The 13,903-nt window shown below is 37.0% G+C and overlaps 1 long non-coding RNA gene across 2 annotated transcripts in view; it reads left to right on the top strand.

The window, feature by feature from the left end:
• The window catches only part of LOC120532715, a 40,181-nt gene that overhangs the window by 17,167 nt on the left and 9,111 nt on the right, over window positions 1–13,903 (top strand). For both annotated transcript variants that reach the window (XR_005634348.1, XR_005634347.1), the window contains one exon: window positions 6,892–6,973. This is a non-coding gene — a long non-coding RNA (uncharacterized LOC120532715). The remainder of the gene's footprint in view (window positions 1–6,891; window positions 6,974–13,903) is intronic.

The following is a 13,903-nucleotide window of genomic DNA, read 5'->3' as shown; positions in this document are numbered from 1 at the left end:
AAAATGCACTGTATATACCATGTTGAAGAGGGGAGGCCTGACTGAAGTATGTTGCTGGTTCACCACTTGGGTGGTAGAGGAAATTCTGAAGGCCCATGTAGAATTTAATAGAGACAGAGGGTGCTGCACTGACAGTAGGGCAGTTCATGCATATACCAACGTAGAAGTACAGGGAATACTAGCAGTTGTAAACCCAGCATTTGCACTAGATACTCCAAAAGGAATGAACATGGACACCGGTAGTCACAGAAAAGTTAAAAAGAGAGATATGACCTGGGCTGAGCATTTAATATTTCTCCTGCATAAGGGTCAATGAGGTTTAAGCTGACCATATGTCTATACATAGAGAGTGAGGCTATGGGTCGTCTGTCAGAGGTTACAAGGTTTCCTAGCAAACAAATTGCAGCACATGTCAATAACTTGGGAAAGCTGGTGCTAGGCCACCTTTTCAAAGAAATGCTTGGTAAAAAATAGTCTTTTGCATAAACCTAGGATGAAGCACAAAGTCCTTAACTTAAAGGAGAGGTACTATATTTCTCTTTTTATGGAATGGACAATAGGGAGTAATCATTGGAGAAGCAGCAGTTGTTTGGTAGCTGAAGGGTTGCAGGGACACTAGGGGAAGTTCTAGGCTGTTTCTCAGTTGCAAAATTAGGTTTACCCTGTAGGGGTGGAAATGTCCATGAGCCTAGAGTTGAGAGTTATATTTTGGTGATAACACAGTGGCATTAAGAAGAATGCAGGGTCAATACAGAGATGAAGAAAAAGATAATGTGAAGGCAGGGGAGCATATAAGGAAAAAAATGTTTTAGTGATATTGCATAGGTAGTCTGAGTGTTGCAGCAGGCTTGTTGTTTTAATTTGTTTACTTTGTTAACTCATTTTTTGTGTATCCTTACCCCCTGTGGTTTCAATTAAATTTTTTTCTCCTTGGACTTATACAGAGATTGGATTATTACTAGCGTGACCAGTAATGCACAAAGTTTCAAGGGAGAGAGCTCTTCAATTTAATATACATTTTTACAACTTGCACAAAACTCAAAAGGTGTCATTTGACACCCCATCCCACATATCACTATTCAAATCAATCTATGACTACTATGCTTGCTTGATTACTGAGTTGTCTTCTGTTTTGAAATTTTGAAAATCTGACCAGCGTAATTACTACTGCAAGAGCACATGCTTCTGTTACTGTTGTGAATACAGTACCTGTTTTGGATATCATTTAGGTTATTTGCTTAATTTTTGGTACTTACTGTAGATACTAATGTATAAGTCGAAAAATGTATGCCTTAAAATTCATTCAAAAACACAAAGTCGACTTATCCACGGGCCAACACTAATTTCATTAAATAATTCTTTAAACTGTGAAATACCGCACTTGAATTTGAGCATTAGCTTTTGCAGGTTTTGGATAACAAACATACCATTAGCTGCCAGTAGATGGCGGTAACCAGAAACATACAGTATTTTGGACCATAAGGTGCACCGGATTTTAAAGCGCAATATCAATGAATGGGTCTACTTTCATACATAAGGCGCATCGGATTATAAAGCGCATTCAGCGAAACAAAACAGATAAGTTAAACTTTATTCAACTCATTCACAATAACTCTCAACATTGCTCAGTTGTAACATAAAATACAAAACAATACACTCACTTTTTCAGTTCAATCCTCTTCCACAAATCTACCAAATTCTTCATCCTTAGTGTCTGAGGTAAACAGTTGGGCGATTTCAGCATCAAGCATGCCCGGATCTCTCTCGTCATTATCGAGTCAGTCTCATTGCTGTTACTTAGCTGTTTAGTGATGAAAGCTCAAAGATACTTGAGACTGATACCTTAGCCCAGGCATCCACGATCCATTGGCAGATAGTGGCGTAACTCGCCTGGCATTGCCTTCCTGTCTTGGTGAATGTGTGTTCGCCTTCCATCATCCAATGCTCCCAAGCATCTCGCAATTTAACTTTGAACGACCTGTTGACACCGATATCTAACAGTCTACACCTCAAAGGCTGTGTTCTGGAGAAGTAAAATTAACAAAAGGAGGGAATTTGAAGAAACCAGACATTGATTTAGTAGCTAAATGGGTAAAGGAAGCTTGGGACTCAATTCCAACAGAAATGATCAAAAAGTCGTTCTTGAAATGCGGCATCAGTAATGCTATGGATGGATCAGAAGATGATGCCATCTATGAAGACAAAGAATCAGCAGCAGATGATTCAACAATCGGCGACAGCGAAGAGGATGATGTTTATGCTGACGACATCACGGAAGAAAGCTTTCACATTTTATTCGGACATTCTGATGACGAAGAGTGTTACCTTTCCTGCCTGTCTCTGGACCGTGGTCGGGGTAACGCAGGGGAGCTTCTCCTGGTTTACGAACCCTTTGTCTCAGTTCAATTCCCATTGCCACAGCATGTCCTGAAGACGGCCAATAAGTGCCCTCCAGCTCCTCAACAATGCACTTATAATCCCACTGTGCTGATCGGGGATTCTTATGGATCACTGCTCCAGCAGCTCCAACTAAACAGAACTTGAGTTGATCAAGCCTTGTTTTTCCTGACCAATTATTAGCTTTAGAACAGCTTTCAAATCGACACAAACTCCCGCCAGGAACCAGAACCATCAAACTGTCCAGGTCTCAGCACTGGGATCCTTTCTATGGAAGTAGTAACTTCATCTTCCCCACTATCACAGAAAATATCATGTTGCTCATGTTGTGCTGGCTGGCTACGTATTGCAGGCTTCCCATGCCCCTGTAAAGAATATTCACCCCTATCCGCTTCACAGAAAAGAACCTGGTTCTGCACCTGGCCAACTGAATCACACGGCAGCACTGGGTGATCATTTATCCAAGACACCCCCAAGATGAAACGCAGGTCCCTAGTGCTGCTCTTTAATGAACAGCGCTGCATAGCGTTCACAGGTGTGCTCTCTGTAAAACTTCCAAAGCTGGCAGATAGGAAAGGGTTAATACAGGCAGTGCCGCAAGTCACGGTAGCGCAAGGCACGTTAGACATGCCCACAGTGGATTGGCTTGTATTCTCATTGTGAGCATGGTGTCCTCTGCATGAGATTTGAGTCTCGATCCCGCTGTCATAAGTATCTTCGTTTGTTACATACGAAATAAACGGATTGGTACCAGAGGTGTGTGGTCGAATCGCCGAGTAATACTCTTCACAAAACAGTTCAGGCTTTATAGCAACCGAGTCCGCATGTTCTCAGAGTTCGGTCCACACCGTCTGTACGAAAGGGTTACAATGGCGCTCACGTTCGCGTCCGACAATCCCATCCTCGACACTTTTCTCCCAGTTTACTAGTGGAAAAAGGTGGGACATAGTTTCCTCTTGTGTCGGCGATGTCCTAAAGGGGTTGGTGCTAATTGAGGTGGCTTTGGAAAACTTCCAGGTCAGCGTCTACCCCTAGTTTTGTCGCCATTCACAGTTTCCTAGTTACACACTCCACCGAGAGAATGCACCAATTTTCTTTCAGTTTTACAAGCTTCGTGTCACTCACTAGTGCTAGCAGGAATAATCCCGGACGAGCCCCCAGTGTTACCTTTCCTGCCTGTCTCCGGACCGTGGTCAGGGTGACGCAGGGGAGCTTCTCCTTCTTCGTGTCCAGTGGTGTGAAGCTCCAGGGCCAGAGCAACGTGCTCTGGGTTAAAACCCTGTCCCTGAGTTCCCTTCTCCTAATTTACAGCAGGGAGTGACACACAAGGCTTGACTGCTCAATGGTTGATTTTATTATCTACTTCTTTTTAAGGTGCCTGTGTTAGCTTAACAGAGACCAAAAACACAAGAGCCCCACCACGCCGTCAACAAACACTCAATCCCAAAACCCCGACAACTCCACCCACATCCCACATTCAGTATAATTGGGATGTCAGGCTGCTATTTTAAGCTCTGATCCCAACAAGAGTCAGACTTTGAAGGATTTGAAGAAGACACTTAGGGCCACTTTATTATATGCGAGGGATTTGAATACGAATTTAATTGAAATATTCTAACTGTAAGTAAATGAATGAAAATGTTTTTGGAGTTTTAATTTTGGCTTACTAAAATTCTTCAAAGATTAAAATGTTGAAAGTCTGGGCCCAGGTACATTGGGTATAATTATGAAATTCAAAGAATTTGATAGGCTGTCAAGCTTTACCCTCGACTTATACTGCTGGTCATAACAAATTTCATAATTTTCGGCTTAAACAATACACTCGACTTATCTGCGAGGTCGACTAATAGGCGAGTATCTACGGTATATGTTTTGCATTCTTTTATTATATTTTTATTCTGGAAGTATTTTTGTGTTGATAAGAATTGCTTAAAAATGCTTTTAAATCAATGCCTCCTGACTCACTAGCATGAGAAACTCCATATATGATATACCATTTGACTCATCTTAATGTCTGCTTATGCAAAACATCAAGATTTTTGAGCTCCCCCCTTATTTTTTGGCCTTTAAGCCCTGGAAATAAATTTTTATTCCATTTTAGACCATATTTTGTACAGGAATCTTCACCTTTATGATAAAGAGTAAAACGGTAGGTGTCATGAGTCCAAATTTCAAAAATTCTAGAAGAAGGTATTGTGACCACCAGAGGGTGGGAGAACAGTACATGGATAAATGTCTGCAGGCAACAGTAAAGAATGGTGCAGATTAACAGCAGGTTTGGGGTTGCATTTCGGAGTTGGTGAATTGATAAAAAATGATGGCCCCATCACAATTGAGAATAAAGGCATGCAGTATCATCAGAGATTTGACTGATCAGTCCCACTTCATTATGTAGAGTAACAAGGACAACAAAAACAAACATATGGACAAATTAAAAAAAAAAAAAACTATCTGCAATGAGAAGAGGAACAGCAAATACTGCAGATGGTATGATACCAATAGATCCCCGAGTATCTCCGTATCATCCAGCCCTTTTGATGTTACTTGCAGAGATGGGAGCAAGTAAGGCCACCAAAGTCTGAAATGTAACTCTTGAAAGTTCTCTAAGGTGTTTGGGACAAGCAACCAGATGAGTACCTTCAGAAACTGCATGACAGTGGACCTAAGAGAAGGCAAAGTATGGTCCCACCAAATATTGATTTCATTTAGTTTGTGTTTTTTTTTTGTTTCTTGCACTTTCTGTGAGTTTTTTTTTTGATTAAATAAAAAACTATTGATGCCAGTATTTAAAGCATTTCTGCTTTGTTTTTTTTTCTCACAGATACCTAAGACTTTTGTTCAGTACTGTATATCAGCATAGTTTTAAAGTACTGTAAACAACCATAACTTTAATATTTTAAATTTTTGCAGTAGATTACACTTCTGAAGTTGCACTGTTATACAGTATATAAAGTATGATTTTATTTTTATTAACTGATATTATTCTCTAGGTCCTTTTGCTGAATGTGGCCAATGATCTGCGTGCAATTTTCAAAAAAGTGACTATACACATTTGTTGACAACATTACTGTTGGTATGAAGTGTAAATGCAGTGGTACTAACATCCATTCATCCATCCATCCATTTTCCAACCCGCTGAATCCAAACACAGGGGTCTGCTGGTGCCAATGCCAGCGCACAAGGCAGGAACCAATCCCGGGCAGGGTGCCAACCCAGCGCAGGACACACACAAACACACTAGGGCCAATTTAGAATCACCAGTCCACCTAACCTGCATGTCTTTGGACTGTGGGAGGAAACCGGAGCGCCCGGAGGAAATCCACACAGACACGGGGAGAACATGCAAACTCCACACAGGGAGGACCTGGGAAGTGAACCTGGGTCTCCTAACTGCAAGGCAGCAGCGCTACCACTGCACCACCATGCTGCCCTGTGGTACTAAGATTATTATCTAAATGATAAATAAGCTAGTACAGTATATTTATTGCCTACTGGAAGCAAAAAAAAAATCTCTGCTCTTCTTACAAGATGACTTGGTAAAGTAAATGTTATGCTTCTTCTGAAATGTATCCTATCAAATTAAATTACCCTTAATGTTTTCAACCCATTTAAGCATGTATATATTTTTCTGACATGCAAAGCTTCATTCTCCTGTCTCGAAAATGCATCTGCAGCAATTATAAGAAGGAATGCACATGTCACTAGTGTCAAAGTAATTATCATTGCAGGGCACACTTACACTTTTCCCCAGACTTGCTTAGCACAGCCCATTTTATATTCACCTTCATAGTGCCCTCCGAAGACTCATGGACATGCTGGAAGAGTATCGCAGAGAAAGTCACAAAGGTGTGAATTAAAAAAAAGTCCTTCAAATAGTGAGGCTACAGCACTAAACACTGTCACTGCTCTAGCTTACAAAAATAATTTTTGTATGCTACTTCAGGCACAACAAGAACATGCAGTGCTCATTTTGTTCTTGATATCTTTTTCACTGGTAAAATATTCCACATGTGACAGTAATTGTATATTTTACAAACACATTGGCATGGGAGATAAAGTACTTGGCATTACAATATTATAAGAATTTGAAATCTGAAAGCTACAGAATGTTTTCTCCTTGATTGCACAGATGTCTGCAAAACAACTGGATAATCTGATTTACAGTATGCCTTTCATTTTATTTCTACTTTAGCATTTAAACATAGTTTTATGATCTAAATGCTGATACAGTATAAAAACATTGAATGCTTTTCTTTTATGAAAATATACGGAGAATATATACTGTAATTGGTCAAAAGCATTCATGTTTCACTTTTAACCTGATTTTGTAAACATTAGACCTTTTGGCACTATATCATTAGTGAATTCTATTTAATAATAAGAAAAGCAATTTAAGGCAGTAAAACATTAATATTTCATAATTGTTTGCTGTTCAAGTATTTCTTTCAGAGTTATATAATCCAACACATTATCTTAACTCTTCATCTTTTGCAGTTTTTCAGTCGCTGTTACAGTATATCACTTGCCTAATGGCACCTCTCTCACTGTTTACAAAATAACATCCTGCTTTACTTTGGTGAGTATTTCAACTTAACTTCCTACTTTTTAAATTCTTTGTGTGTGTTTGGTTTTGCAACATAAGCCAAACAGGATCTTATTGTAAATTTTTCAAATGCTAACTTTCTGAGGCAGCATAACATGCTCTCACTGAGACCTTCATTCTCTTTCACAGTTTCTTTCTCTGTTTTATCTTGATAGCCCTGATTGTTGTTTTTCTGGATTATGGAACACAACCATGTAAGGCTCCTTTGACAGTTTTTTTTTTTCTTTTTTGAACTTCACAGTCTGAAACGAGTTTTGAACATTTATAGACATATTCTCCCTTTATCACTAAACTTTTGATACATTACTTCAGCTTTTTAATTTTCTTTTTCCCAAAAATATTGTGTCAAGGTAACTGGTGACCACATACTGGCACAAGATAAGAGTATGTGTATGTGTGTGTGAATGTGCTCTGCAATGGATTGCCATCCAATTCAGGGTTCATTCTTGCCTTGCACCAGGTACTTCTATAATAGGTTTTCTCTCCCAATAAACATGAACTACTATATACTAGTTTAAAAATGGAAAGATAGGTGGAGTTGCTTATTTTCATAATGGTATTTAACGTAATGGTCCACTTTATCACAGCAATGAATGGTGAGCACCAGAAATCAAAAATGAGGCAACCCATTTCAGTAAACTCTGGAAAATAAAGCAAATAGATAAAAGCTCAAACATGAAACACTACACTGGAAAGACAAGTATTTGAATAGATGAATCATAGGTTTGCAGGGAAGTCTTTTTAAATTAGCATAAATTAATCTCCAGAAAACTGTTGTCTGTTTGTAGATCTGGTTTTATTGTTTGATGAATTGTCTCCAATAAGGGTAATTGTAAGAAATATATTTGTCCAATGTACAAATGCAATCCAGTTATTGTTCATGAAGTTTTCTTTAGCAATTTGACATACATCCCTAACCTTGGGATTCTCCCGGAAGAGCTAGAAGAAGTGGCCGGGGAGAGGGAAGTCTGGGCCTCTCTGCTCAAACTGCTGCCCCCGTGACCCGTCCTCGGATAAGCGGAAGAAGATGGATAAGATAAAGAGAACCTAAATGTGCAGTGATACAAGATCAGAATGATGGTGTGTATTCGTCAAGTGCTTAACTAAGTCAGGTCCTTTTAAGTTGATCATAAAATTAGGGGAATGTTATGAACAACAGAATTTATAACATTTGTTATTACCAAGGGTTCAAGTCTCTGCCTAGTCACTATGTGTGCCATGTCTTACATTTACATTAATTCCTAGATTTCCACACAGTAACATGAATGTTAACTAGCTGCAATGGACTAACATTCCATCCAGGAATAGGTTTTGACTTGTAGCCAAAAGAGGCCCTGGGTTCCCAATCTTCTTGAAATGGTATGAACTTGTTGAAAAAAATGGACTGAGTAAGGGATGCTGTTAGGACACTTATGTTCATCCATTGATTTTCTAACCCTCTTAATCCCGTCAGATCCCAATCCAGGTGGCCTGTCGAGTGGTGGGTGCAGCAATGAACTGTAAGGAGTGCATGTTTCCAACCTTAATCTGTTTCAGGGAGGTGGAGCAACATCCTAGTAATTATGAGGCCTCTCAGGATAAGCTTAATTGTAATCAAATCTGTTTTGTTTTATTTTTTTCATGCAGCCTGCATATTATTACTAGAGAAGTGTCTCAGTGGCTAATAAGCCTATTTATTATCTTAGCTATGCTACAAGTGTTAGTGTTTGATCAATATAATACTAAAGGGAAAATGTGAACTTCCCCCATAAACAAAAGGTTGCTTTGATCTTTTCAGATTCTAAGTAATTTAAGTGGTATATAACCTGACAGGCTAAGAAAATTTCATAGCAAAATCTCTTGTAATAATCAAAGTAATCAAGGAGAGATCAAAACTAATTACTTATCGGGACCCTGAAAATACAATGAACAGCCTTAATATGAAGTTGTACTGTTTTAAGATTTATGATATACGTATATAACGTAGGAAATGGAAAAATACAATCATAAGCACCAGTACATGTATCCATTCATCTTCTTATTCCAGTTCAGAATAACTGGGTGTTACATTTAGATGATTTTAAAATGGAAATTGGTGTGCCCTTTTACACATACTAGGTTAGTCAAAGATAGTGTGAAAGACTTGATTTTATAAAGTTGCATTATGAGATGTTTTTTTTTTTTTTGAGAAACCAGTTTTCAGAGGAATTGCAAGATCTTGTCTGGCTGCAGACCTTTCATAGTGACTTGGATATGTTCAAAAGCTGCTTTATCACAGTTAGAACACACTATGCTTTGCCTTTGTAAATACATCCTTGTCGGAATCACCTCATGTATCATTTAACAATCTAGAATTGACTTGGTGGGATGATTTCCCTACAAGTGACACCATTTGTGGCTGGATACCAACATTCACAGCATCATGTGATCTACCTGTACTAGTTTCATCTTCTGTTGCAACTGAGAAAAACCCAAATATTCACTCCTTCAATAAATACCATATTTGTTAAAGCAATAATTGAAGCTAGTTTATAATCAAATCTTAATTGAGTCACAACATTTTTACTAATCTTGCGCATCATTAGTGACTCGATGAATTGACAACGTAAACAAGTTTTCAGCTAAACTTACAAACTGTCATGGAACTAAACTTTTCTCTGTTTGTTTTGCAAAATGAGTTACTTGTTAAATATTGTTGGGTTTCAAAATAAGGATGTTCTACTCCCAAGATTAAATTTTCTACTTTTTTACTTACAATTTATTTTACTACTATAAAAGAAACCAAATTGCAAAGGTCCTAAATGTACTCTGTTTAGTGAGGTTAACAAATCAGGTTGCAAAGGAACTTGAAACTCTTACGACATTGGTGGTCATAGATCTTTTGTGCAACTTTTGGATGTCATAATCCAGCTGGCTTTGGTTGGCTTTGAGGGTTACACTGTTGATAGTGTTTAAGGTTGGTCAATATAGAAAGAGGCCATCTGCCATGGAATAAGTAATGTGACTGTCTGTAATGAGGTGAAGTTTCCAGAACTTCAACAGTCTTTCCTGTTGCTTCTTACAAAGCATGATTTGTGTTATTAAACTATCTGAAAACTCATAAAGGTCTTGTTATGTTATTTATACCTGTAAGTCTTAACATTTTTTTAGTGCCATTTGTTTAGTTATTACCTTTATGCTGTTTATGTTTAATATGATTTACTGTTTGTAAAAATAATAGTAATACATTCCTTAATTTTAAATCAGTACTTAAAAAGGCATATAAATGTCTGCACTGCTATTGCCATGCAATTGCAATAGATCAACTGCCAAACACATCTATATCAAGGAGATAGTTATTAAAAATTGCAATTACTTTTTAAGATACAGTTAAAGACATGTTTATTAAATGACAAGTGAATCATATTGGCATTCCCACTACAACACAGAGATAGTAATGCTAAAATCCTCACAAACATTAGATTTTATTAGTTTTATTTTCAAGAGCTGTAGGAGAAGGCAGAAACTTTGACACGGAAGATCTGTAAATTTTAAACCTTACCAACATTAAAGGAGAATAATTTCATTGTACTCTGTACATGTAACCATAAATAAACCTAAATTTGAAATTGAACTTAAATGCTGATGATAATCACAATATTCAATGTAATTCAAAATATATGCAAATTGTTAATTCTTACTTAAAAACATTTTTCTTATATTGCAATCAATATGTTCCTGTATTCACAAGCTTAGACTATTATTCATTGTTCTCAAACATTTATAACTTTTCCTTTGGATCTGCCTGCTGGTCTTGTCACATAGAAAACTGCTAGATACCATTTAGTTAGTTAGTTGAGATACTTTTTTTTTTTTTTACTTTTGATTAAAAGACAATGACTGTTACAAAAGTTAGGACAGTTAAGAAAGTGTACATGTTGTGGTCCTTTGGAGGTGTGTTTTATAGTTATCTCTGTCTATTGAAAAGTGAAAAAAAGATATAAGAATCCAAAAGTGTTAATTTGCCCTCAATACATTTTTGGCAAGATAAAAATTATTAGCAATCATCACAGCGTGCTAATCAATTGTTTTGTGTGGGCTAGGGAGATTGTACAGCTACTAAACAATTAGGGATAGCTGTACCAAACTTTTTATTCCAATTTTTATGATTTCTTATAACTATGCAATCCATCAATCCTTTTTCTAAGGGTAACAGGGAGATGATACCCTACAATGATACAATCTTTATGATTATTCCCTATCCAAAACTCTATGGATAAAACTGGTCTGACAACTAGAGATTTCCATCCATTCATTTTTGGTTAATTTGTATTGTACCACTATGTATACCTTTCTAGTGTTTTACTTGCTGATCATGGTGCCAGAGAGTGGTGGCATGCTACACATTAATTTAATATGCAACTAAGATTTGCACCATAGTCTGTACATGTGACTATAAACCTGAGCTTAAATTCTGATGATATCTGCTGTATGCAATGTAAGACATAATGTTCTGTGTAAATTGTTATTTTTGCTCTTAAATTTTACAGTTGGTACTTTCGGCAACCTGAAGTGCACCTTAGTATTTTTTTGTAATTTCATAATTTGTTTCAACTAAGGAACCCATCTCTTAATTTTGTCAACATAAACGTGAAAGTGAACTGAAGCAGTTGGAATATAAGCTATAAAAATACAAACTCTTAATAAAGGGTCTGTAAAGGAGAAATGTGGCAAAGTTTTTTTCTTCTGAATAGCAAATATTTTTATGGAACAGACCCTGACAGCAAGGGACGGAGGCAGAAAGAAGGCAAAAGGGAGGGCTATGGGGCAGAGCTCCACCCCATTCTTGACAGTCACCTTCTCAGCATGTCCCTCCAGCTATGATGTCTCAGACCAAAAAACCACATTATGAGGACAATAAGCAAGACAGCATTTCATCAACCTCAATAGGCTGCCTGTGCCTTTAAAAGAGTGTTAGATGGGATAAACTGTATAAGAGACATGATGAACAAGTGAAAAGTAATTTCAAGGAAGAGTCAAAGAAAAAAACAAAGAAGAATGGGCATGTCAAAAAAGGAAGGAAAACAAAATCGGGAAAACACCAGAAGGTAAATGTAGCTTAAGGTCGTTATCAAGAAGTCAGAAATTCTATCATCAAAGCCCAAAATGGAGTAGAAAGTCAAAAAGCAGAGCAAGGTCATACCTGAAAAATGCAAGAAAAGCTATCCACAAACTAAATAATACTACATTTTATTTATATACCACCTTTCCCATTTTTTTTTCCCACCTTTCTTATATATGGTTAAATGTGATATCATGCGGTGCTTAGCCCCAGGCTTCGTTTCATGGCAAATGCATAGCAACTCATATACAAACCCATAGAAAATGTTGACACCCATGAATTTCAAAATGGCAACACAGGAGGATGCAAAAATAATTACTAATACAACCAAAATCCTTAAAGGATCAAATGTATTTAGCAACCTTGAAGATGTCGTAGCGAAAAATTGCCACCAAAGAGCTTTTACCTGAAATGAAGGCTATTAGGAACTCGGAGGATAGGCAAACAGAATTTATTGCTTTACTGCAATAAAACAATAACACGGACTCAACCCAATTTGGCCAAATCGAGCTGAGCCCCGAACAGTTCAGAAATCAAAGTTTATATAATAATTTCTTATCACTCTGACCTCTCTCAGATTAGCTCATTCACTGTTTTCTCTGACTCCCCTCTGCACCTGTCCAGTCGATACTTTAAGTTCTCATGGGAAGCATTATTATCTCCTGACTTCCTTCTGCAGCTGGCCTCCAGTATTTTTACTGTCTAATGTCCATCTTTATCTTCTGTTTTGCTTATTATGATTGGCCTAGGCTGAGCAGATGTTCCCTTCTTCCATTTTTGGGCATTCTCTTATCATTTCCCCTTCCTTGGCTTTCAAGCTATTTTATATTTGGTGGCTGAAGCTAAGCTTTAATTAAAAAGAAATATGGCATGTACCATTATTTAACCATTTGCTTGGCATACCTGATTTGCATTAATTTCTGCACTATGGTTAATGCTAATATATTTTTCTATATTTATTCTAGTGTATTTTATTTTCCATACATTACATCATCTTGACCTTGTTGTATCAATTCATTTGCTGTTTCTGCTGATTCATTATTCCAGCTGGCTTCTCACGTACCTACCAGGACCATTTTTCTGTATTATGTCATTGGTATCGTTCCTCAGTTTCCTAACGTTTGAACAGGTGTTTATGTTCCCCCTTCTTCTGCCCTCGATAGTTTCTGTGCATCATTCTCATTCTATTCTGTCCTTCCTTTTCCAATATTGGTAATTTTGCTTCAAGCTTAAAAATAATGCAATATAACTAATATATTTTATTTAACTATTGAATTGACATATCTTATTTGCTTGACATTCTAATTTTTGCTAAATCTAATACTTCAGATGCTGTTAATTACTTTTATGGCTATTTATGTTAATATGCTATTTATGCTAATATGCTGTTTATGCTAATATTTAAATTTTTCTCTTCCATAAAGACAGGTATAGAAAAGAAAAAAAGTGCACTATCAAGTGTTAATGATGACACTCAGAGGCAAGCAAAAATAGAAGAAGTGGCATAAGCAGCATCAAACCAGAAAAAGTTAAAGTTCCATATATTCCAAATCAAAGACAAAAGCATTAGGTCAATCTGCAAATCCAAAAATATAACAAAAATTCAAAATACTCGAAAATGTCAAATATATCAAATAACACCAGAAAACTATAAAAATTCTAAAGATTAGAATATCCTGAAATGTTGGCTCCTGCAAAAGTACAAGGAACATAATGAAACAGTCTCCACTTTTTTTTTTTTTTCTCATTCCCTCCCATCTCATGACGGCTGCATAGTGAGTGCTACATTGTAACAGACTAAATTGAAATCATAAGAAGTGCTA

The sequence above is a fragment of the Polypterus senegalus genome, chromosome 7 (assembly GCF_016835505.1).
Source record: "Polypterus senegalus isolate Bchr_013 chromosome 7, ASM1683550v1, whole genome shotgun sequence".
In the NCBI taxonomy this organism is placed as follows: domain Eukaryota; kingdom Metazoa; phylum Chordata; class Cladistia; order Polypteriformes; family Polypteridae; genus Polypterus; species Polypterus senegalus.
The sequence above is the reverse complement of the archived record's forward strand: the minus strand, read 5'-3'. Positions and strand labels throughout refer to the sequence as shown.